Here is a 15,620-nt window from a genome sequence, read left to right as displayed (position 1 = left end):
ATTCTAGAGTCTGCTCATCCATCCCACAGTGTCTGTGAGGCCCTTGCAGTTTACCACATGTCTCCTGCCTGAAAATCCCTCCAATAGAACTTCTCATAATTGTTTGGGGTAGACAGATTTCTCTAGTCAGGCGTTCCTGCCTCTGATGTGTCTTCCTCTCTACAGAAACACAGCAGACCCTGCGCATGATTTTAGCAACTTTGGGAATTGGTGCTGTTACCCCTGGCCTCACAGCCTATTCAAATCACAGCATTGAGCTCCATCCCCACTGTAGTGAGGTACTGTCTCAAGTTTAAGACATCCTGGCCTACATAATACCTAAAAAATACAAAACAAAACCTGTTTTGTTTGCAGAGAGGATTTTCTGAACTAGTGACATGCATTGTAGGGACAAAATGAAAGCTTCTTAAGTGTAAAAACTTTTTTTAATAACGTATTTAAATACTTAAATGAGATATTTAAGAGCCTATCTTTACATAATAGAGACTATATGTTAAACTGATAGGCAACATTGTACTAGGAAGGAAAAAATTAAAGGCATTCCCTGTAAAGTCAAGAATCAGTTAAAGCTATCCACTCTTATTCAATGTGGTGCTTGAATTCCTAGCCAGAATAATAAAATGAGCAAGAAATAAAAATGTATATAAATAGGAAAAGAACAAATCAAATTATCCATATTTACAGATGGTACAATCCTGTACTAAAAGGAACCCTGAAAAGTCTACCAACATGTTTATATTTGATAAACACTTCTGTGTCTTTAGCAGCAAAGAAAATCAACATACAAAAACCAGTTGTTGCCAGGAGCTAGTGGTTCAAGCCTGTTATCCTAGCTACTCAGGTGGCTACTATTGAAATTCAAAGCCAGCCTGGGTAAGACAGTCTGTAAGGCTCTTATCTGCAATTATTCACCAGAAAGACTGGAAGAGGAACTGTGCCTCAAAGTGGTACAGCAGTAGCCTTGAGGAATAGGGACCTTGAGCTTAAGCCCCAAAACCAACAACAAAAAAAAAAAAAAAGGAGGAAAAATCAGTTGTTTCTCCATTTACCAATAACAATGAGGGACAGAAAGAAAAGTGTTGCTCTTGCAATAGCCTCAAAAATTAAATACCTAGAGTAAAGCCAACGCAGGGAATGAAAAGTTTCTACAATAAAAATGATACATGTTAAGAAAGAAGCCATTATTTTTTCATAGATGACCCATATCACTTTTATTTGTGGTGCTGAAAGACCCCAGACTCCTGGGATACTTTCGTCAATGGGAGGGCGCCCCAGAAACTCAGACTCCAGGCCAGGAGATGCAATAAGCAAGAGGGGTTTATTTGACGTTTGTGCAAACGGTCTCTCTGCCCCAGCAAGGGAGAGAGCCCTGAGCAGCGGTTACAGGCATTCTTAAAGGCAAAATCCACAAGATTAGCATATAACACCAGGTGTCCCCGGGATTGGCCCGTTTAAAAGTCACTATGTACTCCAGCAATCATTTTTACTATGCGGGGAAGTTTATATCACTCTTTGTAAAAACGATTGGCGCGGGTGATTTAAAGGAGGTAGTCACTCTGGGAGGTAAGAGTTAGGGGAGTTCACATAGTAACAGGCTTGTGATTGATTAACATTTGGCCTAGTTTGCTGGACTTGCCAGGTGGTCCTTATCTTGGGTTCTTATCTTAGGTCCCATTCTTGGGACCCATTCTTGGGTCCCATTTGGCCACTTGGGGAATTTACTTGTTTGTTCTTTATCTATGACCACAGACCTTGTCCCGGGGCCGGCATCTGGGCTCCTAGACTTTTTACTCAATTCCTTATTTCCAGAAGGGAGGGGGATTAGTGCTAGGGCGAGCAAGTTTACAAAAGCGAAATCAGCAGTTAGCAATTGTAAAATGTAATTCTAATTTTTAATCTTTCATTCCCTCCTTTTTCTTTGGACTAATTTTAATCTTAAAATTCAGGGTGTCTCTTTATTATCTTGTGGGGTGTCAGTTGTTCTCAATGCTTGGTATTTGGATCTCAGAACTAATAGGCGGACTGCGCTGATCTTGGTCTTTTACAAAAGACACAATCTGTTGAGTATACAAGGTCCGATTGTAACAAAATTAACAGTACCAGGGCCCCTTACATTTTTTTTCCACCAGTCCTGACTCCGTGTACCACAGTTAACTTAATTTTATACCAGCTTTACTTGTAAGCTCCAATTTTAAGACATACTCATACCATCTGCTACGTACTTAAACTTTCTGAGGTTTGTCTTAAAGACAATCCTTACTTTTCAAATTTCCCCAATTCCCTTCCCAAGGCTTTCTTTACTACCTTCTTTCTTTACAATTCCTTGAGCATCTTTGTGGCTAGAGTTTAAAACTGCCCAATTTCCCTTTGGCTTGCGGCTTAGAACAGCCTTAAGGCACCACTGTGATGCAGAAGCTTGCTAGATTTTAAGGCTAAGAGTATTACCTCCATTGATAACACACTCAGGTTATTACCATACCAGAGCCAAACTAGGCTGTGACCATAGAGTGGATTTCCAGCCACTATGCACTGAAGTGCGTAAGACAAGCAAGCCAGTGATATCTTTGTCCCCAATATCCACTGTGGAAAGAGAGGGTTTCTGGATATCACCCAAAAGAATGTCCCACAAGATCTTAGATTTAGCAGCAGTCAACCAGGAAGCAGACTCAGGTGATGGAATCAGGCAGGAGTTCCTCCAGGTGGCTGTCAGGCCGTCCTTGAACTTTACCCATTAGGGTATGCAGCAGCAGCAGCAGCAGGGTCTCTCAGTGGCTCCAAGGGACTGTCACACCTCATGCTGGGCTGTAAATTCCTACACAGACTGGTTAAGGATACATTGCATAGGCTCGGCAGGCTTTGATCCTGCTGGTTTTTAAGATCTTCAAACAATAGCCCAGGACAATTTACCAAAATCACAACCTTTTTTACTAACCAGATATTTTTGTAAATGGACACAGAAGGCTCAGAAGGCTTAGTCTTGTAGCCATCTCTGACAGATGCAGTCTCCACACCTTGCACACCTACAACTGTTAACACTATTCTTTATGCCTTTTTTTTTTAATTATTTTATCTATTTTGCCTCATTTCTCCAAAACTGACTCTGGACCCTTGATCTTAAAATGGGGGTAAAGGGCGAAGGTCCATCTTCTGTAACTTCTTCAAGCTGACTTCAGGGGCGTTGATCCTACCTAGCCAGGAACCTATAACCTTAGCCTATTTTACAAAGAGGCCATCAGGGTTAGATGTCATTAAGAACAATATTTAACTTTTGACAACTGCACAGACCTTTTCTCCAGCTACAGCAGTGTAGCTTGTTTAGCACTCTGGTTTGCAAAAGCATCTTCCTAGCTGGCTTAGGAATGTGATCTCTAATGATCCCAACAAGGCCTTTAGACAGATATCAATAGAAACACACTCTCTGTGTTTTTCCTGAGCAGATGAACTTCATGTAACTAGTGTCAGCTCAATTAGAGCTGCCAATTAGAGCTTTTTGGCACATAAAGTGGTTAAGATTTAAACTATCCCCCACATTTTATAACATTAGCTTTTTACTATCACAGAGGACTGGCAAGTTCCTGTCCCTTACAAGGTAGATAGTCATGGACATTAGGCATGCTTTCAAACTCTTCCCATGACCTCCCGGCTCTGACCAGTTTTGAAGGGCCACGCACAAATGACTCTAGGATCTGACATTTCTGCCATCCAAGCAGTGGTTTACTGCCTCTGGATGCTCCTCCATTGCTTTTGTCCCAGGAGTGTCTTCTCCACATTGGGATAAATGCCTCATTGGCATTTCCCTTTAGCTGGTCGCTGGACTTGAACTCGGGGCCTGAGCACTATCCCTCAGCTCTACAGCTCAAGGCTGGCACTCTGCCACTTTGAGTCCCAAAGCATCTCTGCTTGCTCTTTCAGCACTCTGCTGGCTGAGTAGAGGTGACAGTCTCACAGGGACCTTTTTCTGCCCGGCTGGCTTTGAACCAGTTTGCAGATCAATGAGTCTTATACAAGGCCACCTTACTCCAATTAAAAGCAACAAGGTGGTCAACATAGAAGTAGCTTTTAAGCATGCTCTTACCTAAAACTTATTAAGAGTCAAAGTTACATCTGACAAACTTGTAAGAATTCTCTGTGCACATTGAAGCCAATGTTAAAAACAACTTTACTTTTAAACTTTATATCCAAAAATCCATTCCCTATTCTTTTTAAGTCTCCTATTAATCTTCTTTTTAATATTGTATACCTTAGTTTTTATATGCATTTTGAAAAGATCCCTTGAAATCTTGAGGCCAAGTGTCACTCACTGCCTCTTGGCTGCTTGTTTTAAAACAGACACACATTAAGATTTTTAAACTCAAATGACAATTTTTCCTTAATGCGAAAATAACCATCATCATAACTGAACCAAAAAGCTAGACTTAGCATCTTTATGACTTTTAAAAACATCCTAATTGTAAAACATTAAAAGCAAGTCACATTATACAAATAACTTTTTAACCCTCTTTTTAAGGCCTTCCTAATTTTAATGTTAACACATCCAAGGGGAAGTTTTAGCAATACTAATCAGATCATCACATCACTCATTTTAACCATCATGTTTTCAGTCTGTATCTGCAGGGAAAAGAGAGAGAACAAAGATGGGCCACTCAGCCCCTTCTATGGAATGGGCACACCCAATCTGACTCTTTAGGGTTAGATGAACTGTGTTTGTGCCAGCTTGCCCTCTTTCACCATGCGTGGACTCCTCCCAGGGCCTGTCCCACCATGCATGACCAGCTGAACTGCACTTCTGCTTGTTCACCCCTTACCCCTAAAGATAGGTCTTCTGTTGGCTTCTAAGTTTTTCTCCGTCTCTTCTCTTAGTTCTCGAATGAAATACACAGTTTTAGACAGACAGAACAGGTAACATCTTTGACAGTGTTAAACTAACCTTTACATTTAAATTTTTAATATTTATCCCCAAATTTTAGCCAAGGGAATTATATCCCAAACTGCCAATGTATTTTTGTTAAGCCAGATAACTTGATTACAGTATAAACAGTCTTATGCATTTTAAACTATTAGTTTTTAAAATACCAGATTTTCTAATTTGCAAGTTAAAGAATCTCTAAAAAGCCATTTAAAACAATGTGAAGATTTTTTTAAAATGTTTTGGTAATGTCCAAACCTCATAACCTTTTGAATTTTTAAATTAAAACTCACCCAATTGTTACAGCATGCTGACAATTCTTATCTTTGACACACACAAAACACTCACACAGATCTTAAAGCGCGCAAAAATCAAAATCAGTTGTACGTACACCTTTTAAAGTTTTTAAACAAAAATTTAAGACAGTATTTCTTTTAAATAAGGTACCTTTGTTGGGCTTTATTTTCCCAGAGCTTGTTTGTCTAGCAAGGCAATTCACTAATTAGTCTTTTGAATCCCTTCTGTTGGAGGAGGGCTGGGGGAGGGGGTCACCTAAAACTAAACTGGCCAGATTTTTTTAATCCAATTTTTGACAAGAGCACTTTACAAATTGTTACATTGTCAGGACTAGCTGAAAAAGTCCAAACTAGGCACACAGCCTTCTACACCCTCCCTGCTGGCAGCCTCCACAAGGAGAAAATGCAGCCTGAGGCTTGAAGGGAACCAAACTAGCCCAGTAACCTTCCATGCCTCACAGGGAGGGTGGGCATAGCACGTCTGTGACAGAGCCCAGCTGGAACTTTTATTCCCCCAGAGATGTTTAAATAAATAACAAAAACACAGATAAACACAAAAACCAAGGATCCACATTTAAAACTGGTACCAATTCTAAAACAGAACTAGACAAGAACTGAAGGCTGAGTTGAAGACTAATGGGCCCCAGTTTATCCCTACTGGAACTCTGTGCTGCTCCCACTCAGCAAGCTGAATCCAGAGTCTGCTGAGTGAGCCTGACACACTCACCCAGAACTTTCTACCCCAGAAAACATAAAACAAACACACACACTAAAGTAAACAAGACAAACAAGTGTCCACAAAGACAAAATCAAGTCTCAGTGAATGGGGCGACATCTCACCACCATTCACTTACCAGGGGACTCAAACCCCCTATTTACCTCCGGAGGATTTTTTTTTTTTTTTTTTTCCTGCAGACATTGACCCAGGGGCCTTCCAAGGCGGAGGAGAATTCCCAGTCATCTGGGGCAAGGGAAAAGAAAAATCCCTAGCGGCCATCCCCTCAGACTGACCGGTTCTCCCCCACGCTGAGACCCCCTGAGCCAAGGCCCAAGGCTGAGATCTAACTGGGGCCACTCGCAGGTGGTCAGTGGCAGCTTCATAATTGACAAACAAGCAAGTTACAAAAGCAGAACCAGCAGTTTTTGTTTTTAAACGAACTAGGACAAGGTCTCGGGGTATCCTGGAGTGGACTCACTTGTTGTCCCATCTCTATAGAGAATACAAAACACACATTAAACACGAGTAACACTAAACAGAGACAGACAGAACCAGACCAAACGCCACGCAGCAGCTGCAAATGAGGAAGCAAACTACAAATGGGGAGCGCGGCCGGCCGCGCCTCAACTCCCTGGGACAAAGAGACACTCGGGTCTCTTCCTTCCTCCAAACGACCCTAGAGTAGGACTCCAGGGCGAGACCAGGGGTCTGGGCACATCTGCCTTCCCCACTGGCCCAAATACAAATTCAGATACAAGTCCTGTACAGGCACTTTTGGATCCCAAAATGCAAAACGAAAGTGACAAACACTGAAGACACGAGACGCAAGAGCTCTATCTTACCTCCTACCGGTCCTGGAATTTGGGGTCTGGGGACGCCGGTTTCCCGGCCAATGCACCAAATGAAAGACCCCAGACTCCTGGGATACATTTGTCAACGGGAGGGCGCCCCAGAAACTCAGACTCCAGGCCAGGAGATGCAATAAGCAAGAGGGGTTTATTTGACGTTTGTGCAAACGGTCTCTCTGCCCCAGCAAGGGAGAGAGCCCTGAGCAACGGTTACAGGCATTCTTAAAGGCAAAATCCACAAGATTAGCATATAACACCAGGTGTCCCCGGGACTGGCCCGTTTAAAAGTCACTATGTACTCCAGCAATCATTTTTACTATGCGGGGAAGTTTATATCACTCTTTGTAAAAACGATTGGCGCGGGTGATTTAAAGGAGGTAGTCACTCTGGGAGGTAAGAGTTAGGGGAGTTCACATAGTAACAGGCTTGTGATTGATTAACATTTGGCCTAGTTTGCTGGACTTGCCAGGTGGTCCTTATCTTGGGTCCCATTCTTGGGTCCCATTCTTGGGTCCCATTTGGCCACTTGGGGAATTTACTTGTTTGTTCTTTATCTATGACCACAGACCTTGTCCTGGGCTGGCATCTGGGCTCCTAGACTTTTTACTTAATTCCTTCCTTCCAGAAGGGAGGGGGGTTAGTGCTAGGGCGAGCAAGTTTACAAAAGCGAAATCAGCATTAGCTGATTTTTAATCTTTCAGTGCTGGTCCTGGGACTTGATCTCAGGGTCTGAGTGCTTCCCTGGGCTGCTTCTGCTCTTGGGTGGTGCTTTTTTTTTTTTTTTTTAAGAAGCCAATAAAGACAAAAAAAGAAAGAAAGAAAGACCTCCCATGTTCATGGATCAGTAGAATTAATAATGTGAAAATAATGTGGTGAACTACTGAAGGGAATCTAGTTTCAATACAAGCTGTTCCAAAATTCCAATGTCATTTTATGCAAATAGAAAAAATCAGTCCTAAAGTTCATGAGATTATACAAGATTACACAAGATCTTAACTAGCCAAAGCAAACCTGAACTAACAGGACACTGCTAGAGATGTCATACTTCCCAACATCAAAACACACTATAGACAGAGTAACAAAAACCTCATGGTACCAACACAAAAACCAGACATCTAGACTGATGGAAAAGAAGACAGGGAAAAAACACACAACTTCTAGCCATCTAATCTTTAACAAAAGGGAAAAACTTAGATTCAAAAAGGGGATAGCCTCTTTAACAAATAGTTGGAAAAACACAATATATAAATATATGCAAATCATGGGCTGGGAAGGTGGCTCAGTGGTAGAGCGCTTGCCTTGCATGCCTGAGGCCCTGGGTTCGATTCCTAAGCACCACATAAGCAAAAAGAAAAAAGCCGGAAGTGGCGTTGTGGCTCAAGTGGTAGAGCGCTAGCCTTGAGCTGAAGAGCTGAGCAACAGAGCCCAGGCCCAGAGTTCAGGCCCCATGACTGGACCCAAAAAAAAAAAAATATATATGCAAATCAAAGTAGGTTACTATCTCTCACTTCCTATAAAAATCAATTCAATTCAAAATGGATCAACATCTTAATGTATGGCTTGAAACTGTGAAACTCATTGAGGAAAGTACAGCCAAAGGACCAAAGATGTGCTCATAGATGATAGCTTTCTGAATAAGACTGGAATTGCTCAGCAAATAGCATCAACAAAAGAGAACAAAAATATCTGAACTGTGAAAAAAATGATTACCGGGTGAGCAGAGAGATAACGAAAACGAAGAATGTATTTCAAACTGTTAATCAGATAAAGGGTTAAAGAACAAACAATCCAATTAATTTATTTATTAATAATCATTAATTAATGAGCAAACATAGGAAGCATAAAATGAGGAGATGGGGGTGATTATGGTTGAAATACTTTATGTGTGTGTGTGGAAACAAAATAGTGAAATGTGTCAAAATTGTTTTAAAAAGAAGAGAAGAAAGATAAGAATAAAACAAGGTAATTTAAACTAAAATAGATTGTGTATATATAACATAATGTAAGAAATACCACAATACAAATTCCTTTTTAAAATAAATACAAATAAAAAAAGGAAAGAGTATGAATTCATTAAAGGACATGACACATTGCTAGACATAAAAATTAATTGAAAGCTGACTGTCAGTGCTCATGCCTGTAATCCTAGCTACTGTGAGGATCAGAGTTTGAAACCAGCCCAGGCAAGAGAGTCCATGAGAGTCTAATCTCCAATTAATAACAGAAAGCCAGAACTGGAGCTGTGGCTCGAGTGGCAGAGGACTAGCCTTCAGAGAAGCAGCTCAGGGAAAATGCCCAGATCCTGAATTCAAGCCCTAGCACTGAAACAAAAAAATTAATTTTAATAACAGTTTGTAAAGCGAGTATATATCCTGTAGTATGTTGAGAGAGATACTCCTTCTAAAAAATTCATTTAGTGTTGTAGGTATCCCTATTTTAAAAATGATGAAACTAAGGGTTATAAAACAGTAGCAGTAAGTGTGACAATTCACAACTTGCTGCCAAAGCCTATATGTTTAATAACTCTATTGTGTTGCTTCCAAAATGAAATGAAGACAATAAATCAAACTTTACATGATCCAGGCATGATGTCAAATACCTGAAATCCTAGCACTTGGGAGACCAAGTCAGGACAATCTCATCTTTCTTTACATAGAAAGATCCAGGCTTTAAAAATGAAAAGGAGCCAAGCACCGGTGGCTCAACCCTGTAATCCTAGTTACTCAGGAGGCTGAGATCTGAGGATTGAGGTTCAAATCCAGCCCAGACAGGAAAGTCTATAAGACTCTTATGTCCAATAAACCACCAGAAAACCAGAAGTGGTGATATAGTTCATGTGGTAGAGCGCTAGCCTTGAGCTGAAGAGTTGAAGGACAGCTCCCAGGCCCAGAGTTCAAGCCCGACGACTGACAAACAAGAGAGAAAGAGAGAAAGAGAGAAAGGAAGAAAGGAAGAAAGAAAAGGAGAATGTGCTTGTAAAGTTCTTAAATATTTTCTTTATTATTTTGTTTGCAACATAAGGTCAACCATTGGAGGAGTCCGTGAACTTTTCGGCAGAGTAGGGGCAGTGATGGCGCCTCTCTTTATGACCTTAGCAGTGTATTCTCCCCACCTGCCCTGGATTCTCTATGGAGCCTTCCCCATCCTTTCTGTCCCTGCAATCCTCTGCCTTCCAGAAACCAGAAACCGGCCTCTCCCTAACACTATCCAGGATGTGGAAAATGAGTAAGTAAACACTCCAGTGGGCACCTGCCTAGGGAGGGACTGTGTCCTGTATCTGAGATGGAAACAAAATTACCATTTCAAGCTCTCTCCCCACCTAGGCTCAGACCAGGGCTGCTCTGTTCCTATACAAGTCCCTTATTCAATGGCAACCTCATCCCTAGCCACACAATTGTATTATTATTATTATTATTATTATTATTATTATTATTCTCCTTAAGTATTTCTACAAAGGAGTTGCCATTTAACAAGGTAGTTTATGATATGATGAATCTTCACCAATGTCACCCCTTTCAGCATTCTCACCCATCCCTTCCTTACCCACCCCTTCCCTCACTCTTCTTAATTTTGCAGGATATCATTGCATTCTTGAGTTTACACACTCCTCTGAGGCCTCTAGATCACACAGGCTGCCTTTTGTGTTTTTTTGTTAATAACATCAATTCCTTGTACAAGGATACATTGTTATCAGAGTCCATCACTCTCTCTCCTCCTTTTCCTCTTCACAAATCAGTTTCATCAAGTTTACACAGGTTGTCTTTCACCAGGAAGTTTGGTGGTAGAAAGGTTAAATTTAGTCAAATGTATAAATATCATATAGTCTGTGCCTTTGTAAAACACACATTTGCCAGGTAGTGGTGGCTCAACTCAGGAGGCTGAGAGCTAAGGATGGTGGTTCAAAGAGAGCCTGGGAAGAAAAGTCCCCTTAAGACTCTTATCTCCAATTAACCACTCAAAACCTGGAAGTGGAGTTATGGCTCAAGGCAGTAGAGGGCTAGCCTTGAGCAAAAGAGCTCAGGACAGCGCCCAGGCTCAGAGTTCAAGCCTCACAACTGACCCAAAAAAAAGAAAAAAGAAAAAAAGAAACACACATTGTTTATATATTCTCATAAATAAGCTGAGACTTAAATGTCTTTTGTTACATCCCTAGTTTTATTACCCATCAGCCCAGTGAGTGCTCAATATATTATGAGGAAAAGTGTGAGTTTATCACATAGATGCAGTCCTGGTTATTTCTTCAGGCAAAGATGAATTGTGGAACTAAAACCAGTCAAACAAACAAACAAACCTCATCTTTGTAAAGATGAACAAGTTACTAATAATTGGATTATATAAGATTCAACCAAAATTGCTGCCACAGGCAATGGAAATTTTGAGGAAAAAGAAATTAGAAAATAAGCTGATCAGTTATGGCTAATACCTGTAATCCTAGTCACTTAGGAGGCTGAAATCTGAGATCATCATGGTTGGAAGCCAGCCTGGACAGGAAAATTCATGAGACTATTCACTCCACAACAAACAGAAATGGACATGTGGCACAAGTGGTAGAGCAGTATCTTTGAGCACAGAACTTCAGGGACAGTGCCAAGGCCCTGAGTTCAAGCCCCAGAACTGGCGTGCTTGTGGTCCCCCCCCCCGCCCCAGTTTAAAATGAGGAAAAGTTTTCGATTCCTTAAATTTTCCGATTTTTTCCAAACACTAATGTCTAAAATGACAGTGGTACAAGAAGAAACAGTGTCATTTCTCCCAGCATGCTCAGGTGTCAAAGTCAGTGTCAAGCCCTAGAGTCTTGGGTGGCAAAAGTACCAGGCAGAGCATCTGCTTTTCCTCAGGCATGCAGAACTTGTGTGAAATCTTTATCTTTTCATTTTCTTTTTGTTTGTTTTTTTTCTTCATGGCACAACTGGTTCAAGAAAAGTAAAAAAGGAAGATACTTCCATGAAAATAACACAATTTTAAGGAATTCCAGAAAGTTGAGCCAAAATAGACCAAAATAAAGATTCCGTCTCACTCCCAGTAGGGTTGAAACAGCCAGTGCTGATGAGGACGGGGAGGGAGAGGAACTCTCCTGTACTATTAGTGGGACTGTAGACTAGTGCACTCACTATAGTAATCAGTGCAAAGATTGAGTGAGGTCAGCCCAAGCAAAAGGTTGGCGAGACCTCATGATAACTACCAAAAGATAAGCATGGTTGTGCATGGTGTCATCCAAGAAAAGTGAGAAGACATAAAAGAACTGGGGTTTTAGCTGCTCCAGCATAAACATGAGACCATATCTGAAAAATAAATAAAAATATCTAGGAGTGTGGTTTATGTGGTAAAGTGCTTGCAAGGCAAGTATGAAGAAATGATTTCAAAATCCAATATCAAAAACAAAACAAAACACCAGACACCTTACACACTATGTTTACAACACACAAGAGACAAGGCAGATTGGGAGAAAATCTTGACCAGCTAAGCAATGGATAAAGATACCATTAGCTACCCCTATGTACAGTATTTTCACAATAAAAAAAACTTATTAATAGAAAAAGAAGATACCATATCCAGATTATACAAATGAAGCAGGATAGACTCAGGAAAAATGATGAACGGTCAGCTAACAGCAAATACAGGAGATATCCTTCATGTACTTCCCTTAAGATATGTATTCTTGAAATTGCTGACTTATCTCTCGCTTTATTCCTTTGGCCAATTCTTTCATCAACTCTTTAATTGATGGTTTGTCCTCCATTTCTTCTTCGCCCTCACTGGAGTTCTTTCCTGGGTGGCTGTGGATTTGGGGGTTGTTTTGCTGTCTTGACTGTTAGTGAATCTTGTGATTCTTTGCTGTGATTGCACATCAGGGTTCAGGGATTATCACAATCAAATCCCGAGCTCTGACTGGTGTTGGTCGATAGGTGGCAGCCTTTGCTTGGTTCTGGGCTGATTCCCAGTCGATTGGCAGTGGGTGTGTGCTCAGCCTGGGGCTGGCTGAAAAGGAATTTTGTCTGGTCTGCAGCAGGGAATGAGCAGGTTGAGTTCAGGTTCCTGAGGCAGTCGTTGGTTTCAGAGGGTTGGGCTTCCGATGGGTGCACTGGGTTTGTTTTCGGTTGTGTTTGTGTGTGTGTGTCCATCCGTGTGCATGCGCGCCTTAGCCTCAGGTTACTTTTGTTGCTCTCCTCTCCACTGGCCCGTGCTTGGTCCGCTGCTTGGGCTGCCTCCTCTTATGCACCTGTGCCTGTTGCGCACACTGTCAGCTCAATCACACAAATCACGTTTCTAGACCAGGCAGGGATTTCAGTGGCTCCTTCCAGGGGCCAGCGCCTCCCAATGGGGGTGTGCGGGCTGCGTTGTCACGTGTCCTGTGGCAGATCCTCTGCGGGGAGGGCCAGTCCTCCGGCCGCTGGTTGCTGTCCGTTCCCCAGCATGGCAGATTCGGTCGGTGGTAGGATGGTACTCTAGCCAGTGATCGCTGCAGATGTGGGCACACCTCGGTTCCCCAGCTGGGCGGATGGGGAGGGGAGGGACTGTCCTCCGGCTGTTAGCCTCTGCCCAACCCCACACATCTCCAGCTGCTGCCCCATGGGCGCAGTTCAGGAAGTCAGAACTGGGGGCAGGCCTGGCTCCTAGCGCCCGTCAAGTAGGAGTCCCTGTGGATGTTGGGGGGGGGGGGGGGGGGCAGGAGGCCTGTCTTCCTGGGTCCCTTTGAGGTGTGGTGATCCTTCTTGCGCAGGGATGTGGTCCAGTTCAAGCCCCGTGGGTCACGGCCTGCGTGGGTCTCCCTCAGGACAATGTACATTGTCTCCAAGCCACCATCTCCCCCCACCCTTCGTGTTTATTGCTATTCTACTTTCCTTTTGGTGATACTGGAGTTTGAACTGAGTGACACATGCTGCTAGGCCGGTGCTCTACCACTTGAGCCACATCTCCAGTCAGTTTGCCTTCATTATTTTTGTGATAGAGACCACCATCCTCACATGGACGCTCCCTCCTAGTTTGTGTAATAACCAGCGGGGCCGATAATCAGCGTGGCCCCAAGGCCCCGCCCACTGGAGGGGGCGGGGCATCAAGAGGGGAGCCTCACCACTCCCAGGATAGGGCCACTGGGGGGGGGGGGGGGCATTGAGGCTGATGTCACTGCCACGGGGGCGTGCAGCCAAAGGGGCCATGCCCCCAAAAGGGGTGAGGCATGCTGGAGAGGGGGGCATTGGGCCCCATATGCTGAGCTGCCTACTGGGATTGGACAGGGGACAGCTTGGGGGAAGAGCATGAATGGTGATTTGAAACCATTACTGGAGGTGGGGGTTGCAGCCTACCTGGGTATATATAAGCTGCGTTTTCCCAGGCCCAGGGGGAAGTAGGGGGAAAACAGGAGTCCTGAAACACTAGAATCCTGAGGGCATGAGGAAGGCAGGACAAACCTCGAGAGGCCATTTGGGGCCTCCTCCGGAGGCCATATGGGACCTTCCTCTAGAAAGGCCTGTGGAGAGGCACCTCCGGGAGCAGAGCAGGCCTGTGGAGAGTGGAGAGGCCTGCAGAGGAGGAGGAAGAGAAGAAAGAAAGCCTTCCCCTTTGGATCTTTGGAGGTCTGAGGTTTGGGGATTTGCAGACAAGACTAATTTGGTGGTTTGCAGACCAACTAATAAAGGTCAGGGGGTCAGGGCTACCTATTGGAGACTTGGAGGTTTGGTGGTTGAGGCTGCTCTTGGTTCTGAGTATCTAACCCAGGACAAGGTAGTCGCAGGACCCCTTTCTGGTATAAATAGTGTAAATAAACTTTTGTCCACGTTTAACTGTGCGTTGACGGACGGACGGTCTCGCTCTTCAAAGGTCTTAAGTCTGGGAAGACAGGTACACACACACCACCACACCCAACTCTTACTGCTGAAGGTGAGATCTCATGAGCTTTTTGCCTAGACCAGCCTTGAACCATCATCCTCTCCATTTCCTCCTCCTGAGCAGTTAGGATTATGGGTGTGAGCCACCTCACTCTGATTTTTTTTTTAAATCTCATCTCTTGGATTTACCTAATTTTGTTTTTGTTTATATTTGTTCCATAACTGAACTTTTATCTCATATTTCTTCTTCTTCTTCGTCTTCTCCGTCTTCTCCTCTTCCTCCTCCTGCTCCTCCTCACATTTGTTGCCCTTTTCTCCTATCCATTTTCTCTCCATTTATTTAACTGTGGTGTGAATTTCTCAAGAGACAAATTGGAATGGCAACTGTGGGTCAAAGAATGACACAAATGACTCTAGCTTGATGAGCAAATGAGTGCATTAGGGATTACCTACAACCCATCAGAAGACTGCTGCCCTCAATGAAGTCCCTTGCCACCTCCCAGCAACTATTTGGTAGAGCTCTGTGGTTATGCCAGGCCCAGAGAAGGAATCAGATCTAAAGAGGAACTCTGTGTTAGGTGCACTTCAACTTCATCCCTAACATAAACGTCAAAGGTTTCAAGAAACAGTGTCAGGCTGCAAAGAAGACTGCATTTTTTGTTCTGGTCAGGCCTGCAGCCTCAGGGCTCAGGGCAATTAAATAGTTACCTGCTGTGACTTCATGTTTCTTTGGCTAGAGTTCAGAGAACAGTTCTCCCCACAGGGACCTACTTCATTCTTTCCTCTGCCCTGCTCCCAGAGAACTGTAGATAGTGGTATATGGTTACTGCCTGGTAACTGGCTGGGCCCTGAGCAGCTATGCAATAGAAACACCACAGACTGCAACAAATGTGCACTTCTGAGGCAGAAGGGGTCACAAGTTTGAATCCAGCTTAAGGCATGTAGTGAAACACACACACACAAAAAAAAAAAGGAAAGAAAAGAAAAAGGAAGTCACTCAGCTGGGCGCCAGTGGCTCACGCCTACAAA

General features: G+C 43.2%; 1 pseudogene; it reads left to right on the top strand.

Moving 5' to 3' along the window:
- LOC122105071 overlaps positions 1-11,785 on the top strand; it is a 28,059-nt pseudogene extending 16,274 nt beyond the window's left edge.
- The last annotated feature ends 3,835 nt before the right edge of the window (positions 11,786-15,620 follow it).

The sequence above is a fragment of the Dipodomys spectabilis genome, unplaced genomic scaffold (assembly GCF_019054845.1).
Source record: "Dipodomys spectabilis isolate Male_0828 unplaced genomic scaffold, ASM1905484v1 ptg000030l, whole genome shotgun sequence".
NCBI classification, from domain to species: domain Eukaryota; kingdom Metazoa; phylum Chordata; class Mammalia; order Rodentia; family Heteromyidae; genus Dipodomys; species Dipodomys spectabilis.
This window is presented reverse-complemented; position numbering and strand designations above follow the sequence as displayed.